A 16,475-nucleotide genomic window follows, 5' to 3' on the forward strand; every position below is an offset into this window, starting at 1 on the left:
AGAAAGAAAGAAAGAAAGAAAGAAAGAAAGAAAGAAAGAAAGAAAGAAAGAAAGAAAGAAGAAAAAAAGAAGGAAGGAAGGAAAAAGAAAAGGCCTCTGGGAAATGACTCTACCTCTCCTTGGTCACTTAACTTAGGGCTTGCTGCCAGGAGATTCCTGTGTCTTCCCAGCGTATTGCTGAACTTCGAGAGCCATAGGCTCTCTCTTCCCACCTCCACTTGCCGAATACCTCCCCCCACCCCCTGTGCACTGCAGTCCTCCCCTTGGCTTCTTACCTTCCCTTCCTCTGGCCACCATCTTAACTACACACTGAGACTCTTCCATGAGCTGACTTCCTTGACTGTAAACTTCCCATGCACCACCCTCCACCGAGAAACCCTTTCCCATAAGCCGTCACTTCCCTTCCAGCCTGGTACACCTTCCCTACACCAGCAGCAGCAGAGATGGTTACCAGCATTGTGCTTTGCTAACTGCCCACATGCAAAGCTTTGTCTCGGCCTGTCAGGCCAGAGCAGAATACCTCGGCCTGTCCCTTTGTGATACCTGTCACCTGCTCCAGATGACAAGGGCTTCAAAGACTGACACCGCTCCCCCAACCTACTATTTATTCGTCTGTTTATTTATTTAGAGACAGGATACCTCTTTTTTTTTCTATTTTCACTTCTTATTTAGGCTTTAAAATTTTTGCTCATCTATAATCACGTCTGTTGATCATACCCTCCAGCCTATGCCGCATTCTCTAACTTTCCACCAGCACATTGCCCTACAAACTTGATGCCCTGTTTTGTTTTAACACCGTCAGTCCAGTTGGTGTTGCCCATAGTGTGTGGGTGTAGAGTCACACACTGGGGCATAGTGGGCACTCTCCCTTCCCCAGCAGTCACCAATTGCCGGTACCTGCCCAGCTAAGGCTGGGGCCTGGGGAGCCCTCTTCCTTCTGTGCTGGAGTTTTTAACTGGCTAGATCTTGTACAGGTCTTAGGCAGACAGCCACCGTTGCTGTGAGTCATGCCTTGTCGGGAACCAGCGCTTCACAATACCCGCCTACCTTCCTGTTCTTACATTCTTCCCAACTTCTCTTCCCAGTGTTCCCAGAGGCTCGGGGAGGGGGAATTGACGTAAACACCACATCTGCAGCCTCCGCTTCTCCACTCCACCCTGACTAGTCGCTCGCCTCTTACTACCCAGCACCCACTTAGGTGCAGGATCTTTTTGTGTAACCATGGCTGGCCTCAAACTCATCATCATCATCCTGCTTCAGTGTCCCGAGTGCTGACCTTACAAGTGGGAGCCACCACACCCAGCCCAACCTAGGAAGGTTTGTTTTTAATGGAGTTAAAAGGGAAATAGCAAACCATCACTAAATTTCTTTCTCATATAACTACACTTCTCCAACTTTTTCTGCTGCCTTTGTAATTTAGTTTCTTAGAGTTTAACGTGGCTATTATGGGATGGAGTCTGACTGTGCACACTCAGGGGGCCCATAGAGCTCATGAGTCACCACTGCGTGTTCGTTGTTCGCCCTTAGCAAGGGTGTATTCGCTCTCAGTGTAAGACAAAAACCACTGTGGCTGGGATTGGCTACCATCGTACTTAATCTTAATTGGTTGTCTTTTATCTCGCTTTTTTGTTATAGCCTTTTCTTTCTAAATATTAACAAATAACCCTAGCTGCAAATGAGACTATTTTCAGCTTCCAATTTTATTCAAATTTAAGTATCTCTGCAATCGATACACTAAAAAACAAAAACCTAGGCTGCTCTTAGGTCTCTGGGTGGTTTTGAAAAATGCTGAAAGTTGATGGATGTCTGCCTACCTAGTTGTGTGACACCTGACGGCAATGCAAACACGGGGCAAAATGCTGCATACGACGAAGCGGCACAAAAGATAAACAGGGTGAAAACAGTGGGCTGTGCACCTGCTAACTAGACCGCAGTGGCCTGATGACAGCGGCCATTTAAGCCAGAAGATGCTCACAGCGCTGCTGAGGGGAGCGCAGCCCATGTTCCTCTGGACACCCACATGTGCTTTTCGGTTTTCATTTCACGCAGCCTGTGTGTGTGGGGGGGGAGCTTTCTCTAAGACAGTCAGATGTAAAAATAGTCCAGGTAGCGCTGCTGGAGGAAGAATCTTCACTTGACGTAAGCACTGCCTGAGACTACTTTCCCGTTATCTCAGGCCTTTGGCTTATGCAAATGCAGGCGATGGTTTGGGCAACCTGGTATCTAAGGAATGAAAAGCAGAATAGACAGTTTGGATGAACCTCTTTCCAGAAGTTTAAAGTTGGATGTCTGAACGAAGACCAAGTTTTTTATTTTTTCAGGGAGACAGGTTATGAATAATATTTGATTTTCAAAATAAGCTCCCAGATCTTGGCATCAGTATAGTTCTCTTTTATATTTTGTTTTGTCTTCTAGTTTGCAGGGAACAGACGCTGATAATCACGTAAACAGGAGGAAATGAACTCCATCATCTGTGTGAAGGGAAAGGACCCAAAAGTACAAAGGAGAGGTTGAATCTGGTAGCGAGAGAATGAGAGAATACATTGGGAGCAAAGTTTAGTACGGCTGGGTGCAGTGGCGCACGGCTGTAATCCCAGCGCTCAGGGAGGCAGAGGCAGGCGGAGCTCTGTGAGTTCGAGGCCAGCCTGGTCTACAAAGCGAGTCCAGGACAGCCAAGGCTACACAGAGAAATCCTGTCTCAAAAAGCCAAAACCGGAAAGAAAAGAAAATGTAATACGATTTCAACAAGTAAGAAAAGGCCATTTTGGGTCAAGTGCCTCTCCACCACACCCTGTAGCGGCTTCCCGATGTTCTGTCCTCCACAGCAGGTGTGGCATTGGCTTATAACTGAACCATCCACATTTGTCCTGTCTCCCCATTTAGACTGTTCAATCACCACACATGACTTCTTAAAATAAGTAACGCAATAGTCATTTGGTTAATGTCAAATTCATGGACATTTTATTCAGTGTTTCAGAAAAAGGGAAATGTATGGTGTATATTAAATGAGAATGAGAGAGAGAAAAGCAAACCAGATCACCAAGGCTAGAGACCGAGGATGCCAATAGGCATGGTCGAGCTAGCTCAGAGACGCTTTTCCAGCCTCACCTGACTTCTGTGGACACAGTTGTTTTGTTTGGGGAAATATCTTCAGCATTCCAGCTGAAGAGCCTGTCTGCTCTGTGTGTCGGGCATGCACTGGCTTCCTCTCGGGAGACACAGAGTGGCAGGGCAGCAGTGATCTACCTCTGAAGATTGGTGTAAAGGAGCTAGTAGAACCCCCACCACGGAGGAGCTCACAATTGGAGAACAAAGGGTAGTTGCTCCCAGGAGCCTTGCTGGGCAGCCACTTTCACGTGAGCTTACTCACGCCCCGGGAGCTGCTTCTAAGTCAGGAACAGCATTGTGCACAGATGTATCCAGCCTCTGGCTCTTTTCCCCTGTGCCACCCACACATACACGGAAAACTCTGCCCACCTTTTTATTTGAATGACCTATTTGTTTCCTTCCTCCCTCTAACACCTGACATTAATACTTTTGTGTTTGCATTATGCGTTTTCAAAGACATGGCAATCCGGCCAGATAATTCAGGTCATAGCGAAGCTTGTTCTGCCGCATGGCGGACAGCCTTCGACGGAACCTGGGCAGCCTTCCCTGGTGTGCTGCAGACTTGGCTCTCCCGGCTTCAGTTCATGTAATTATCAACAAGAAGCCTATGGTGAATTGCAAAGCATGAATGGGAGATATTCCTGAACTTATCTGCATTCATTGCTTGCTGGTGGTTTCTCTGTTGAGGTCTCCATCCGTGTTGTTACAGAGCTTTTGGCAATGTTTCTGCAGTTGCTTGTGAATTTTTATGATCTGTTGCATGTTGCTCGTGCAGTTTCCTGCCCTGTAATGGTATCAGTTTTCCAGACACAGAAGACTACAGACTGAAACCCAGGAGCCTGCATTAGCATAAAATGTCCCAGTTCTGTCAGTTTGATTAATTTGTCTCTTTGTCTCCACTCTATATGATAAGTGCTATTAATGGTTGCAGCACTTCATATGTCAAAGTCTTTCTTCCTAATGACTTGAAAATGTGGTTTATTTCCCCCCTTTCCGTACTATTTTTCTCATTTAGCATTCCACTCAGTATAGATTTATGCCATGCTCTTCCATTGTCTTACTGGTTGCAGCACTGGAGTGATTACATATGGTGTAGAGTGTGTAACGCTGTGATCCCAGGGGCAGCAGCTGCTGATGCAAGCTGAAAATAGACCCAGCATATGCTCAGCACTTTTCCCAGAGGCCTTTTATTTATTAGTGGCAGCCTTGGTACAGGACAGCTCAGATCCTCATTTAGTGAGATGACTTTTTGCCTCTTCAAATGCTGCAGTGACTTTGCTCTATTTACCGGCACTGCTGTGTAATATTTTTAACCGCCTTGTATCTCACCAGTGACTTAGCCTAACATAAATTGTAATATAATCTCAATATATAATGAACTCAAAAAAAGACAGGCTCCATTTGAAGTAATAGGAGCTTGACAGCTCTAAGGTTTAAATTAAATAACCCTATTTGTAAGACAGCATTTTGCATGCTACAGTGCTTCACAATGAGTCTCTATTCTTTTACGGTGATTCTCACACCATCTCTGGTATTTGCTCTCTGATGAGGAAAGAGCAAAGGCACTGCATGGCAGAGCTGTAGCTCTCTCATAAGAAAGGAGTGTGAAGAAATGGCGTTTTTGCCAAGGTCAGTCACTGGACTGGAACCAGCATCATTAGTGATTGAAATGGGTGCTTATCAATCGAAGGCAGCCAGTCTGAGAACTCAGATTCCACTGTGAACACAGCACAACTGGGATACAAATGTAACGGCAGAATTTAAGATCAGAGTAACAGCTGTTCTTCTGCACATGTTTGTAAATTTATACACTTGAAAAATCCTAGTAAAGTATATATTTTCCCAAGAATTCTTCATTTGCAATGTCATTCTCTCTGAGAAACAATCTTTGAGCAGAATAAGAGCTAGCTCATTTTCTGTACTATCAGAAAGCATCAATATAGTAATTCCTTTGTGCATGATCAATTTTTCTAAGTTACAAAAGTGAAAAGATAATAACATCTAAGTTTGCAGACAAACAGCAAACTGAGGGTGTTACTTCTGGGCAGGAACTGTAATATACTGAGAAAGCCATGAAGAAAAACAGGCTTATAAATAGATCTCTTTGTGATGAAGAAGTGGAAAATAGAGACCAAAATCCCAAGCACATTAATATTTGCTTTTTTTCCTATTCTATGTGGTTTTTACCTACTCTAGAGCCAGTGGGCAGAAATCAGGATGAATCACCCTCTAAACCTGTTCTTACCTGAGGTGGTACCATGGGTTTATTTCTTTAGTAACAGATTTTATTGATGCCATGATCAAACAGAGCTACACACGTGATTTCCTGCTGGGTTGGCATAAAAAATTAAAATAGTGACTCAGGATAAAGAGATACAATGTGATCATTTCACTGGAGCAAATGTGGAATCTATAATGTTGAAAGAGCATCATTCAGTCTATTCATACGATGATCAAACCAGCAGGTGCTTGAGTAAAGAAAACCTGCCTTGCTGTCCACATCCTCCATTGCACAAGGAAATTTAAGATCATAGCATCTTATCAGCTGTGATCATTGTAACTTATAGATCTTTCTAACTCATGTGGGGTTTTACCCTGGACCACTGTAATGAAAACAGCATCCAGTGCCCTGCTGTGAAGATGCCCTCCAAGGCAAAAGTAATGTCAGGAAGAGGACAGAGGACAGCAAGGATCTGGCCTATGTCTGGTGTGCCATCTCTTACTCTTTATTTTTGCTTTCTTTCTTCACTCCAGTCCTGCTTCAGGAAGATCATCCAAGCTTGTTCCCCTGGCTCTTCCCTATCTGTGACACAATGACGATTACACTTTCTGTGTAGTGGCCTCAGAACAGTGGGTGATCTTGCTTCCTATAGGAGAAGTGACGTTCGGGCGTGACAACGTGAATTAAGGATAGACTTTAAAAATCAACTCTTCATTCCCTGGCTTTTGTGATTCTAAAATAGATGTTCTACCTGAGAGAAAGAACATTTGTGTACACACCTTTATTGCTAAAACACTATTGGACCAATTTACTTGGTCTTGTTTTTCTCCTGTAGTATACACACTGTATTATTTAAAAAAAAAAAAAAATACAGAAAAACATTTCACATCTTGTCAAGTTTTTCACTGGGATTTCAGAAAGCTGATATTCCCTTCTGCTGTTAGATCTGAAATGAGGATAAAAGCCCTTCATTTTGATAAGGGGACTTTTTTCCCCTCTGAAACCCTGTCATTTCCGCAGTGTCTTAACATCTCACACATACAGTACCTCCATACATACAAAGCTCCCCAGTAAATGGCAGAGAGTCTGAAGGAGGTTCTTGGAGCCAATAATTTAGCAAGTGGTTGGTAAACCAAAGGGTGATGTGTACTTGCAGACAAGAGCCAAGCTGAGTAAGAAGGAGCAAACCAATCTAATGTACACCTCCTGTATGCCAAGTCAACAGAGAATAAATTAAGCAAAGACATACAGACTCTGGTAACAAAGGAATGGTAGAAGAAAGCAGGACTTGGCTTTTTTTTAAATGAATACTATGTGTTGCAGAAATATGTCAGTGTAAGAGAGAAAAGGTGAAAATGTAAGAAAAAGATGATGTGAATATCTATCTAAAAGAGTGATGGCAAGGGATTTCAGCCACCAGGAGCAGACACGAGCGGTCTGGTTTGGATAGTTCCCAACAAATAGAAATATCTTGGTCATTTTTGTCCCTGTATTTCATTAGCAATTTCTGCCTTTTCAAATCCCTTTAAAAATGGGAAGGAGGGGGAGCAGGACTTCTATATCCAAAGCTTTGTTTGGTTGACTTTATATGGTCTGCCTTTCCCTGGAAAACATCATCCCGAAGCCCCAAGTCAACAGGGTTCTTTGCAGTACCAGAAGCCAGTACTGAGCCTATTCTGGAACCACTGTAAACTCACCCTTGCTTGCTACAGCTGTGACTATGCTGTTTTGTATTACTGACTCTTGCAGTAAAACATACATCACTCCACTTCTGCACTTCAGATTTCAAGTGGAGGCGAGCTACTTGAAGGCCAGCTCTCAAAACTGACTCGCTGAATCTCGAAGGACTTACCAGTTCTCACAGGCGGGCACAGTAGTGTGTACCTGAAGTCCTAGCTGTTTGGCAGCCAGAGACATGAAGATCACTTGAGTCTGGTTGCCTGGGCACCATCGCATTAATTTGTATGCCTGCCCTTTGAAAATTAATTTGAACCCCACCAAAAAAAAAAAAAAAGATAACATTTGCATCCATTGGATACAGCTAAGCGCTGGGCATTCATTTTTAAGATTTGTTTACATATGTGCCTCCATGTCTGTGTGCATGCATGTGCATTCCTGCACCCATGCACGTATACACACACACATAGGCACACGTGTGCACGTGTGTGCGTGGGTTCCCTCAGAGGCCAGAAGAGGAATATGTAGTCCCTGGTGATGGATTTACAGGCAACTGTAAGCTGCCGGATATGGATGCTGGGAACTAAATTTGGATCCTCTGTGGGAGCAGTACTCACTCTTAACAGTTGCGCCATCCCTCCAATCCCTAAGCATGCTTAAAGTACTCTCGTGGGAAAGCTGGTGCTCACATACCTCAAGTTTTGGTCACACCGTGTTCCACTGATATGCTTAGGTGAGATTTACTAGCAAGGCCATCAAGTGGTAATATGGTAGTAATTTTTGTCATAACAGCTTTGACTCGGCACCTTTCAGTTGACAGCAAGGGAAGACGTCACTTGAGAGCATAGCGTGATGCCTGGGAATTAAGGATACCTGAGAACCATAGAGTCTTCGTCTCAAAGACATCTGACAGACACTAAGAAAAAAGGCGATCGTTAGCCTTCTGTACACCCTGTGCACCTAATCCCGTGATGATAGCACTGAGGATGGATGGCGATGCGGCCTTTATTGAACATTCCCTGTGTGTTGGGTGTGCTGCACACATGTGGGATACTTAACACGTGGACTCCATGGGATTGTGATAACAAACTGCCACGTGCCGCATCAGGAAACTGAGGCAAAAGAGGTTTAATTAACTTGCTACGACATCAGCTTCTAAAAAGAGGACATTGGATATCACCCCAGGCAGCCTGGCTCCGTAGCCCATGCTCTAAGCTCTCATGTCTATGATGAAAACAGTAATACTCAATAAAAATGAAACTGTCTGGCAACATGCAGCCAGCCTAGGGTCTTCAGCCTGGCAGCTGTAGATCTGGAGGCTAGAGGGATGGCTTCCCCTGTCATTCAAAGTTTTCCAGAACCACACAGAAGGCATCATGAACCCGAGCTAGGAATTTAGTTTTATACAAGGAATAGCAGGGGGAAATAGAGCTATGAGTATGCTGAGGCTGCAGAAGAGGCTGGCCTCTAGTGTCCTCTGATGTTGTAAAAAGAAGGTCTGGTTGGACCTCAGTGGGACCAATGAAATGGCCAGTGCCAGCTCCCGTCAGCAAATCAGGAAGAGCTGATCATCAGGAAGGCTGTGGCTGTCCATCCCAGGGCTCCATGCCAGAAAAACACCTTGACTCAACGGAAGGCCAGGGATGTGGGCATAGGGAAGCAGAAGGATACAGACAAGGCTCAGATGCCTGAGAAGGTGGCCTGGATGAAGAGGATGAGGATCTGCACGGGCTGCTCAGGAGATACCGTGAAGCTAAGACTGACCTCCATATGTATCACAGACTGTACCTGAAGGTCAAAGGGAGTGTGTTCAAAAACAAGCAGGTTCCCATGGAGCACATCCACAAGCTGAAGGCAGACAAGGTCCACAGAAGCTCCTGGCTAACCAGGCCGAGGCTCACGGGTCTAAGACCAGGGAAGCACAGAAGCAACTCCAGACCAAGAAGAAAGAACTCTTTAAGACTCTGTCCATGGAGGAAGAGACCAAGAAATGAACTTTGTTCATGTCTGTACATAGCGGCCTGGCTGTGGCCTCCTGTGGCTCAGTCATTAAAGTAAAACAAGCCTTTTAAAAAAATATGTTGAAGGGATGCAATTTACAATAATGAAAGAAAACGCCTGAAACTGGAAATAAATTGTCTTCATTTTTCTTTTGTTTTACCCACTGATGCCTCTCTTCAGTTCAAGCCACCTAGGTGAAGACCGTGCTGTTTGGATAAGAAACTGCTTTTGTCCAGGTCCTCAGAAGACAGCTGACACCTCAGAAATGTTACAGTAATCATCCTGGTAAGCAGGACAACCACCCCCCCCCCGGAGCTGCCCATGTCCTGGTCCCTGAACCTGTGTGTGTGGCAGCCTAACGGCTAGGGAACGGCAGCTATGATGAAGGGATGCTGAGATGAGGAAGCCGCTCTGGCTAACCCGCTGTATTTAGTAGATATCTCCTGGAGAGGGAGGCATGAGAGCTGAGATCAGAAAGCCCAGTCTGAAGCGTGAGGTCCACACAGCGGGTGGCGGAAGACGCTTCCAGAGGCACAGATTGTTCCAGAATTACAAAGATCCACAAATGGGGCCCAGGAGCACAGCCGCCTCTCCCTTGCCTTCTCCGCGTCCCTCATGACAGCTGCCTTCAACCATGCATCTCATGCTGTACTCATCGAAATTCCACTCATCTGTATTTAAAAAGACCAGGCATGGTGACACATGGCTTAGTGTGTGTCTTTAGACTTTAGTCCTGCCACCTGGGAGGCAGAGGCAGGTAGGTCTTTACCAGCAGGTGCGTGGTAAAGTGCCTAAAGGTTTCTAACCGGAGCTCACTTCCATAAGTGCAGTGTCCCAGCCGTGACTCTGGTGAATTAAAGCAGTGTGGAGTTAGCCATTCTAGGTCTCGCGCTGGGTGGCAGGTTGGCACCATCGTGGGAGCTCGCCTGGGCTGCTGGGACTGGCCTTTCCCCGCCTGGCCAGTCCCCAATGACGTCAGCACCATCTCCCTAACCTCACCCCTGCTTAGCACACTGCAGCGCCTCCCCACGGCCCACAGGCCCCTTTTGTGGTGAGCTTGTCCTTTCCAGTGTTTCCCTGCACTGTCTCCAGCCTCCTCTTTTCCTCCCCTCCTGCCCCCCCCCCCCCCCCCCCCCCCCCCGGCACATTCCTCTCTGCCAGCTCCAGCAGCCTGTAGGTCCCTTTCCCCCTTGGTGTTAGATGCCTCTGGTTTATTCATTATATCTGCTGGCTTGTCCTGTCTCATTAGTCCAGAACCTCACTAGCCAAGAACCCTTTCCTCATTTATTGTTTTGTTGCCTCCCCATCCCCCACCCTCCAGGCATCTGCCCGCATGGAACCACAGAGGGTGGCCTGGATGTGTTTGCTAAAGGAATAAATAGAGGGATCTGCACTCTGCTTTCAGTCATCAGCAACGTTTCTCCCTTTAGGGGAGAATCCTAGCCGCAGAGCCTTGTCCTGGATGGATGACACCTCAGCCTATAAAGACAAGTCTTTTTGCCTTATGGTGATGGCAAACTAGAATTACAAAGGAACCGTCTTAAGGTGTTGTCAAGTTGGCAGTTAATGAGGTTTTCCTCCAGGACAAGCTAATCACAAAAGCAGCCTTTAAAGACCAGCATTCAGTAATGAGTTCAAAGGAAAAAAAAAAAAAAAAAAGCACCTGCTGGTGACGGACAAACAGCAGGCTCAGTGCCCTTCCCCACTCCCAAATAAGTGCAGCACTTGAATTTCACATGTGTGTGTGAGGCAGTTTGCCGGTTTGCTTCTCCAACTTCATCCTCTGACTTTTCCTTGTGACCCAGATAAAGGAATATCTTGTGTCCTCTTGCTCCCTCTCCTGGCCTGGCCTGTTTTTAACAAGACCATGCTCTTAGAATTTGCACCACCAAGATGGGGGGTGGGGGGTGTCTGGGCAGCCTAACAAAGCCGCCACCCCGGGAAAGCAGAAACAAAGTCTTTTCTTCATATTGCAGTGTAGCTTGACTAAGTGAGGAGGGGTGGTACTGGCACCGAAAAGAAAGGAGCCTGGCTTCCTTCGTAAGGCGTGACATGCTCCCTGGGGGTGGGAGGGAAGCACTGCCCAAAAACAAAAACATCTCCCGGGAAGTGTAGAGCCGTGTATGAATGTGCGGATCTGTGTTAATAGTGCTCGTCTCATTATCCGTGCAGAAATAACCTCTTTGACATTCTACTCCGCCATGCACCAGGTGAAGCCTCTAATATCTGCCCTATGACATGGTGAGGAGCAAACTCTAACCCTTTCGCACCAAAAGCCCGAATGTGAGTGGTCTTCAGAGCTGGCCACGTGGTGCTATCCTTCAGGCACACAAGCGTGGGACAGGCCACTACAAGGCTTTCCCTGGTGGCGGCAGGACAGCATTGGGTCCCATACCCTCCTGGAGGAAAGCCAGAACTTCCCCGATCTCCTTGCGGTTCAGTGGCCTCTGGAAGCTGACCCTGCCCATCTTCTTCCTCATGCAAGTGGCTTCCTGGGCATTTCAGAATCCTGCCTGCTCACCACAGCTTGCTTTTCGCCGTTAGGGTTTCTGAGCTTACCTTCCCTGCTAACTATGCCGTCTTCTGTGCTTTCCTGCGGAAAACATCGAGCTTACTTTTTCACGCTAACCCAGAACGGCTTGCCCAAATCTAAAGGTTTCTAACCTAGCAGATGAAGAAAAATGTAGTACAGTTGACACATTTCACTCTTCCCGCCTCCACTTTCACACCAGCCTGCAGGCTGGTGCCCTTCAACCTACAGCTCTGACAGTGTGTCCTCTCTGAGCACCCGTCTGCTTTGCTCTGTGGCTCTTGCGTGCAGTGCCAGGCTCTCCCAAGGAACCACATCCTTTTTATTGGATTGTCTGCTTCAGGACATGCATTTGATGTCTAGGTAGGGGAGGGTGCCGGTCTTCTTTAGCTAAAGAAGGGTATTCAATCTGGGTGTTTATGGATGTCTTTTCCTAGAAAGCCATGAGGCTGGTCTTTTGTATGTACCAAGGTCAGGATCACAATGTTTGGAGAGCAATGACGGGTTTGTGTTAATTTTGTGCCCTCTCATCACCCAGCCTGCTTCCATCTTAACTTAATGTGTTAGAGAACACATCCTTACCCTCTTTCTCTCGTCTGTTGCAGCAGCCATTTTAATAATGGATGGGAGAGCAGTTCTACCGGCTCCGTCTATTGTCTGCACATTCTAAAGTTCCTCCATGAAAGAATTATTTTTTGTTTCTGTCAAGTTTACCTTATGACTCAATGTAATAAATGTTCAAGTAATATTTTATGCTGGTTAAATTAGTGACATCTTACTTATGCATGTTACCTAATTTTTTCAAGATTTGTGCACAAAAAAAGTACAAAGTGAGCATTTCTTTATGATGTGTTGGTTTCCTGTCAGTTAACCTCTGTACTATACAGCAGTATTTGATCTGACATGAAAATGTGACCGTTTGCTGATATATAGTATATCGTCTTCTAGAAACTACAGAGTCATCTCTACTGTGCATATTTTAGCAAATTTTATTATAATCCATACAGAAGTCACATGAAAACTTTCAGTTGAAGAATTCCTTATCTAGAGAGATATCATGGAATATTCAGATAATACAAAAAAAAAAAAAAAAAAAAACACTGAAAAACAGCACTTCTATGATGGTCTGTAAGTGCTGTCTATTGTCCAGGTCGAAAATGGAAGGAGCCAATTGAATTAGTATCTCCTTTGTAAAGGTTTCCCCTGGCCCCTGCATTTCCCACTGATGGACTCCCTGTCCTCCAGCGCGTTCATAGGGGCCACCGTGCATAGACTGTTAGAGAAGTAAAGTGTAAGACACTCCCAGACAGCTGTACCTACTCTACCTTCCGTAAATGCTGGAAGTCAAAGGAAGCACTGAGCAGCTGATTACAGAACACAACTCGAAACCCCAAATTTATTAGATTGGGGGAATTTTGGAAGCCATACAAGAGAGGTAAATAGAAGGTAGCCCCTTCTCAAACAGCTTGTATCAGGAACGTTCACTTGGAGATTCACAAGCTCTCCTCTGATTGACACTCCAGAGAGCTCAAAGGGTGACAGCAAGACAGGAGATAGGGGACAGCCAGGAGGAGCATACATGAGCAGGGAACCGGCTATGGCTTCTGATTTGGCTTACATTTTCCCTACAGTGGTGACCCAGCCTAGAAACTGTTAAGCCCTGCTTTTCCACACTGATTACAGAAAATAATGAGACTGCTGTCCAGACGCCTGCTAGCTTAGTTGAGGTTTTCAAAGCTGTGCCATTCCAGAGACTGCTGTTTAAAAAGATACATTGAATGAGCCCTGTGGATCCTCCCATCCATGAATCAAATATTTTCTATGGAATAGTGCATACTGGGGACATGGTTTTCGTTGTGGTTTCTTAGGTTTGTAATTTTTCAGCCTCAGTTCCATCAAAGTACTGGCACACCCCTGAGAACTGTGGGCCTCTCAGTCTGCATCCTTAACAACATGTTCAGAAATGGTTGGATTCACCCCAAGTGAGACCACCTGTTGTTCTTGAGGTTTTGGCATTTCTTAAAAAAAAAAAAAAAAAAAAAAAAGGTCTATTCTCAGGACATTTGGATATTCTCATTTATAGCTTTTTTGAAGGTATTTTCCCAGTTAGGAGCCATTAGTAAAGAGATCTTGCATAATAGTTCCCAGTATGTCCAAAATAGGTGGTCCCAGGACAGCCTCCAAGGTGCATTCTGGGTGTGCGTGTGAATTCTCATAGCCTTCTCAGCAGATCTGAAGTTACTGTGAAAAATATGTTTTGGCCCCACGGGACCATCTAAGACCAGCCACAGTCATTTGCTGGAAATGTCTGCCTCTCATGCCTCAGCCCTGCTGCTACCAGAGATGACACACTTGACAAAAATAGGGCCTGTCTTCATGCCCCAGCAACCCGAAGTCCTGGAGTCTCCACACTTCCCAGCCAAGGTGTGTCCCCAGTCCCTGCTAGTGGCATTGGCAAGCCTGTAGTCCTGGTATCTTAGAGGAGGCTGTGGAAGTCTGCAGGACAAGCACCCAGCAGACCTGGGCAGATCTGGCTGTGCTGGTCGGTGTTGTTGACTTGTGCAGCATTCTCACACACAAAACAAGGAGCTCAGCTGGGCAGGGGGGGGGGGGGCAGGCCTGACCTGTGTTCGGATCCCAAAGAGCTCAGCTGGGCAGGGTGGAGGGGGGGAGCAGGCCTGACCTGCGTTTGGATCCAGCAGTGTGGCTGCCATGTTACCAGAACTTCTCCAGCCCAGGGAAAGGTTACCCTGTGTCTGCCTGGCCTATGGCTTTAGGACGGCCATTGACCAGTTAACATGTGACTCTGTTTCAGTCCTCTCTGATGGTGCCTGCATCAGCGTTCACCGTCCTCCGTTGACACAGTCCACGGTAGAAACAGGCAGAGGACAGAAATCTCCATCCCTTCGGGGAAAGAAATAATAATAATTTCTTTGTATATGATGTTACACTGATCCGTCGTACAGCTGTAGGTAACGCAGTGAGCTTGCCTCAGCTGCTTTTATGTGGCAGTCAGTAAAGGACTCAAGCAAAGGAAAAGAAATTCAGTTGCTGCTGTAGAAAGCCCACCAGGAAAGCCAGCCATGCCTTTGTTCCTCCTGCAAGCTCCAGCTTGCTTCGCAAAGGCAAGGGCTCTGCTTGTCTCTCAAGTCCCTTTCAAGCAGATTCTCTGCATTTCCTCATCATGCCCATGCCCGCTCCTGTTTTGCAAACAAAGGGAGAAAACGGAAGAAGGTGAGTGGCTTAGGGGGCCTTTCCCATTTGGCTAGTGGTCTTTCCTTGGTGCACTGGGTCCCTCTGGCTAATTGGGGGAAGGGTGACCTTTTGCTACAGAGGCCAAGAAGGAAGATAACACTTTTCATAAGACACATGTGATCTGCCACTTTTTTGATTTTTATTTCAGGTGGAAAATATGACTTCGGTTCTTGCAGGGAAAAAAAAAAAATTTTTTTCCCTAACCAGGCAAGACTTGTGTCTTCAAATGTGTGATAGATTAACATGTGAGAGGACAATTCAAACGGTTTACCACAGTAGCCCATGCTAGAACTACCTTAATTCAATTCACCCCTTCGTCATTGAGACCCTGTGATGCATGTTCTAAATTGAAAATGATGAGGGATAAGGGAGATGAGTTTCCTGTTAAACTCTTAAATTCAATGATGGCAGAAAGTGACACAATGATATGAATGTGTGAAATGTGTGGTGTGGTCAGAGAAAGCCAAGAAAGGGGAAAGACAGCAATATTTCCACTCTCTACCTATGAGTAAAGCAGAAGGGATTTTCTAAGTTATTGTGTTTTTATGTATCTGTGCATGTGTGCACGTGTGTGAATGCCCACAGAGACCAGAGGAGGGTCTCTGTGTGGGCGCTTAGAGCTGGAGTCTGGGTGCTCGGACCTGACCTCAGATCTTCTGGAAGAGAAGCAAGCAGTCAGTCTCTGGGCCATCTCACCAGCTCCACCTGGACTAACTTTTAAATTTTTAGTGTTAGCTTACTTATATGATCATAAATAAAATCACTTAACCAAGTAACCTAGTAAAGAAAATGGCATCACACTCAAATATATATTCCAATCGAAAAGGAATCATTGGAAAGAAAAGATCAGCATTGTGCATTTGAGGGTTAAGTGAGTCCTGAGACATGAGGACAGGGGCCCTCTGGGGGCATGGAGAGATGGGAAGCTGTCTCTGTGGCATAAGTGTGCAGATGCTATTTAATACTCTGCTTTGGTTCTTTTGGATGCTTGCCCAGAAGGGTCGCTACTGAATCATACAGCAGTTCTTATTTTCATCTTTATAGGGATTTTCATAGTTTTCCTTTTTAATCATTTTACAGTCCTAGCAACTGTTTACAAGGCTTCAGTTTCCCCACATTTTATCAGCACTTGCTACTATCAAGAATAGCCATCCTAATGGATTAATACATCATGTAGTTTTGAGTTGCATCTTTCTAATGGCTGGTGAGGACCTTTTTTCATATGCTTGTTGGGTATTTGTCTATCCTTGAAGAAATGCCAATTTAAAGTCTTCATTCATTTTAAGTCAGATTACTGAAGGAATGTTTTTTGTTTGTTTTGTTGTTTGCTTCAGAAATTCTTTTTTTTTCTTTTTTGTGTTTGCTGATTTTTTTATTACAATTTATTCACTTTGTATCCCAGCTATATAGCTCCCTCCCTTATCCCCTCCCAATCTCACCCTCCTTTTCTCATCTCCCATGTTCCTTCCCCAGTCCACTGATAGGGGAGGTCCTCCTCCCCTTCCCTCTGACCCTAGCCTATCAGGTCTCATCAGAACTATCTGCATTGTCTTCCTCTGTGACCTGGTAAGGCTGTTCCCCCCTCAGGGGGAGGTGATCAAAGAGCCAGCCACTGAAATCATGCCAGAGACAGCCCCTATTCCCCTTATTAGGGAACCCACTTGAACACTGAGCTGCCATGGG

General features: G+C 45.7%; 1 protein-coding gene and 1 pseudogene across 1 annotated transcript in view; both read left to right on the top strand.

The window, feature by feature from the left end:
- Nucleotides 1-16,475, top strand: part of Bach2 (BTB domain and CNC homolog 2) — a 332,975-nt gene that overhangs the window by 282,277 nt on the left and 34,223 nt on the right. The window lies entirely within an intron of this gene.
- Nucleotides 8,440-9,000, top strand: LOC129670787 (60S ribosomal protein L19-like; annotated as a pseudogene).

This window comes from Psammomys obesus, unplaced genomic scaffold, assembly GCF_907164565.1.
Source record: "Psammomys obesus unplaced genomic scaffold, mPsaObe1.curated_primary_1811, whole genome shotgun sequence".
Classification (NCBI taxonomy): domain Eukaryota; kingdom Metazoa; phylum Chordata; class Mammalia; order Rodentia; family Muridae; genus Psammomys; species Psammomys obesus.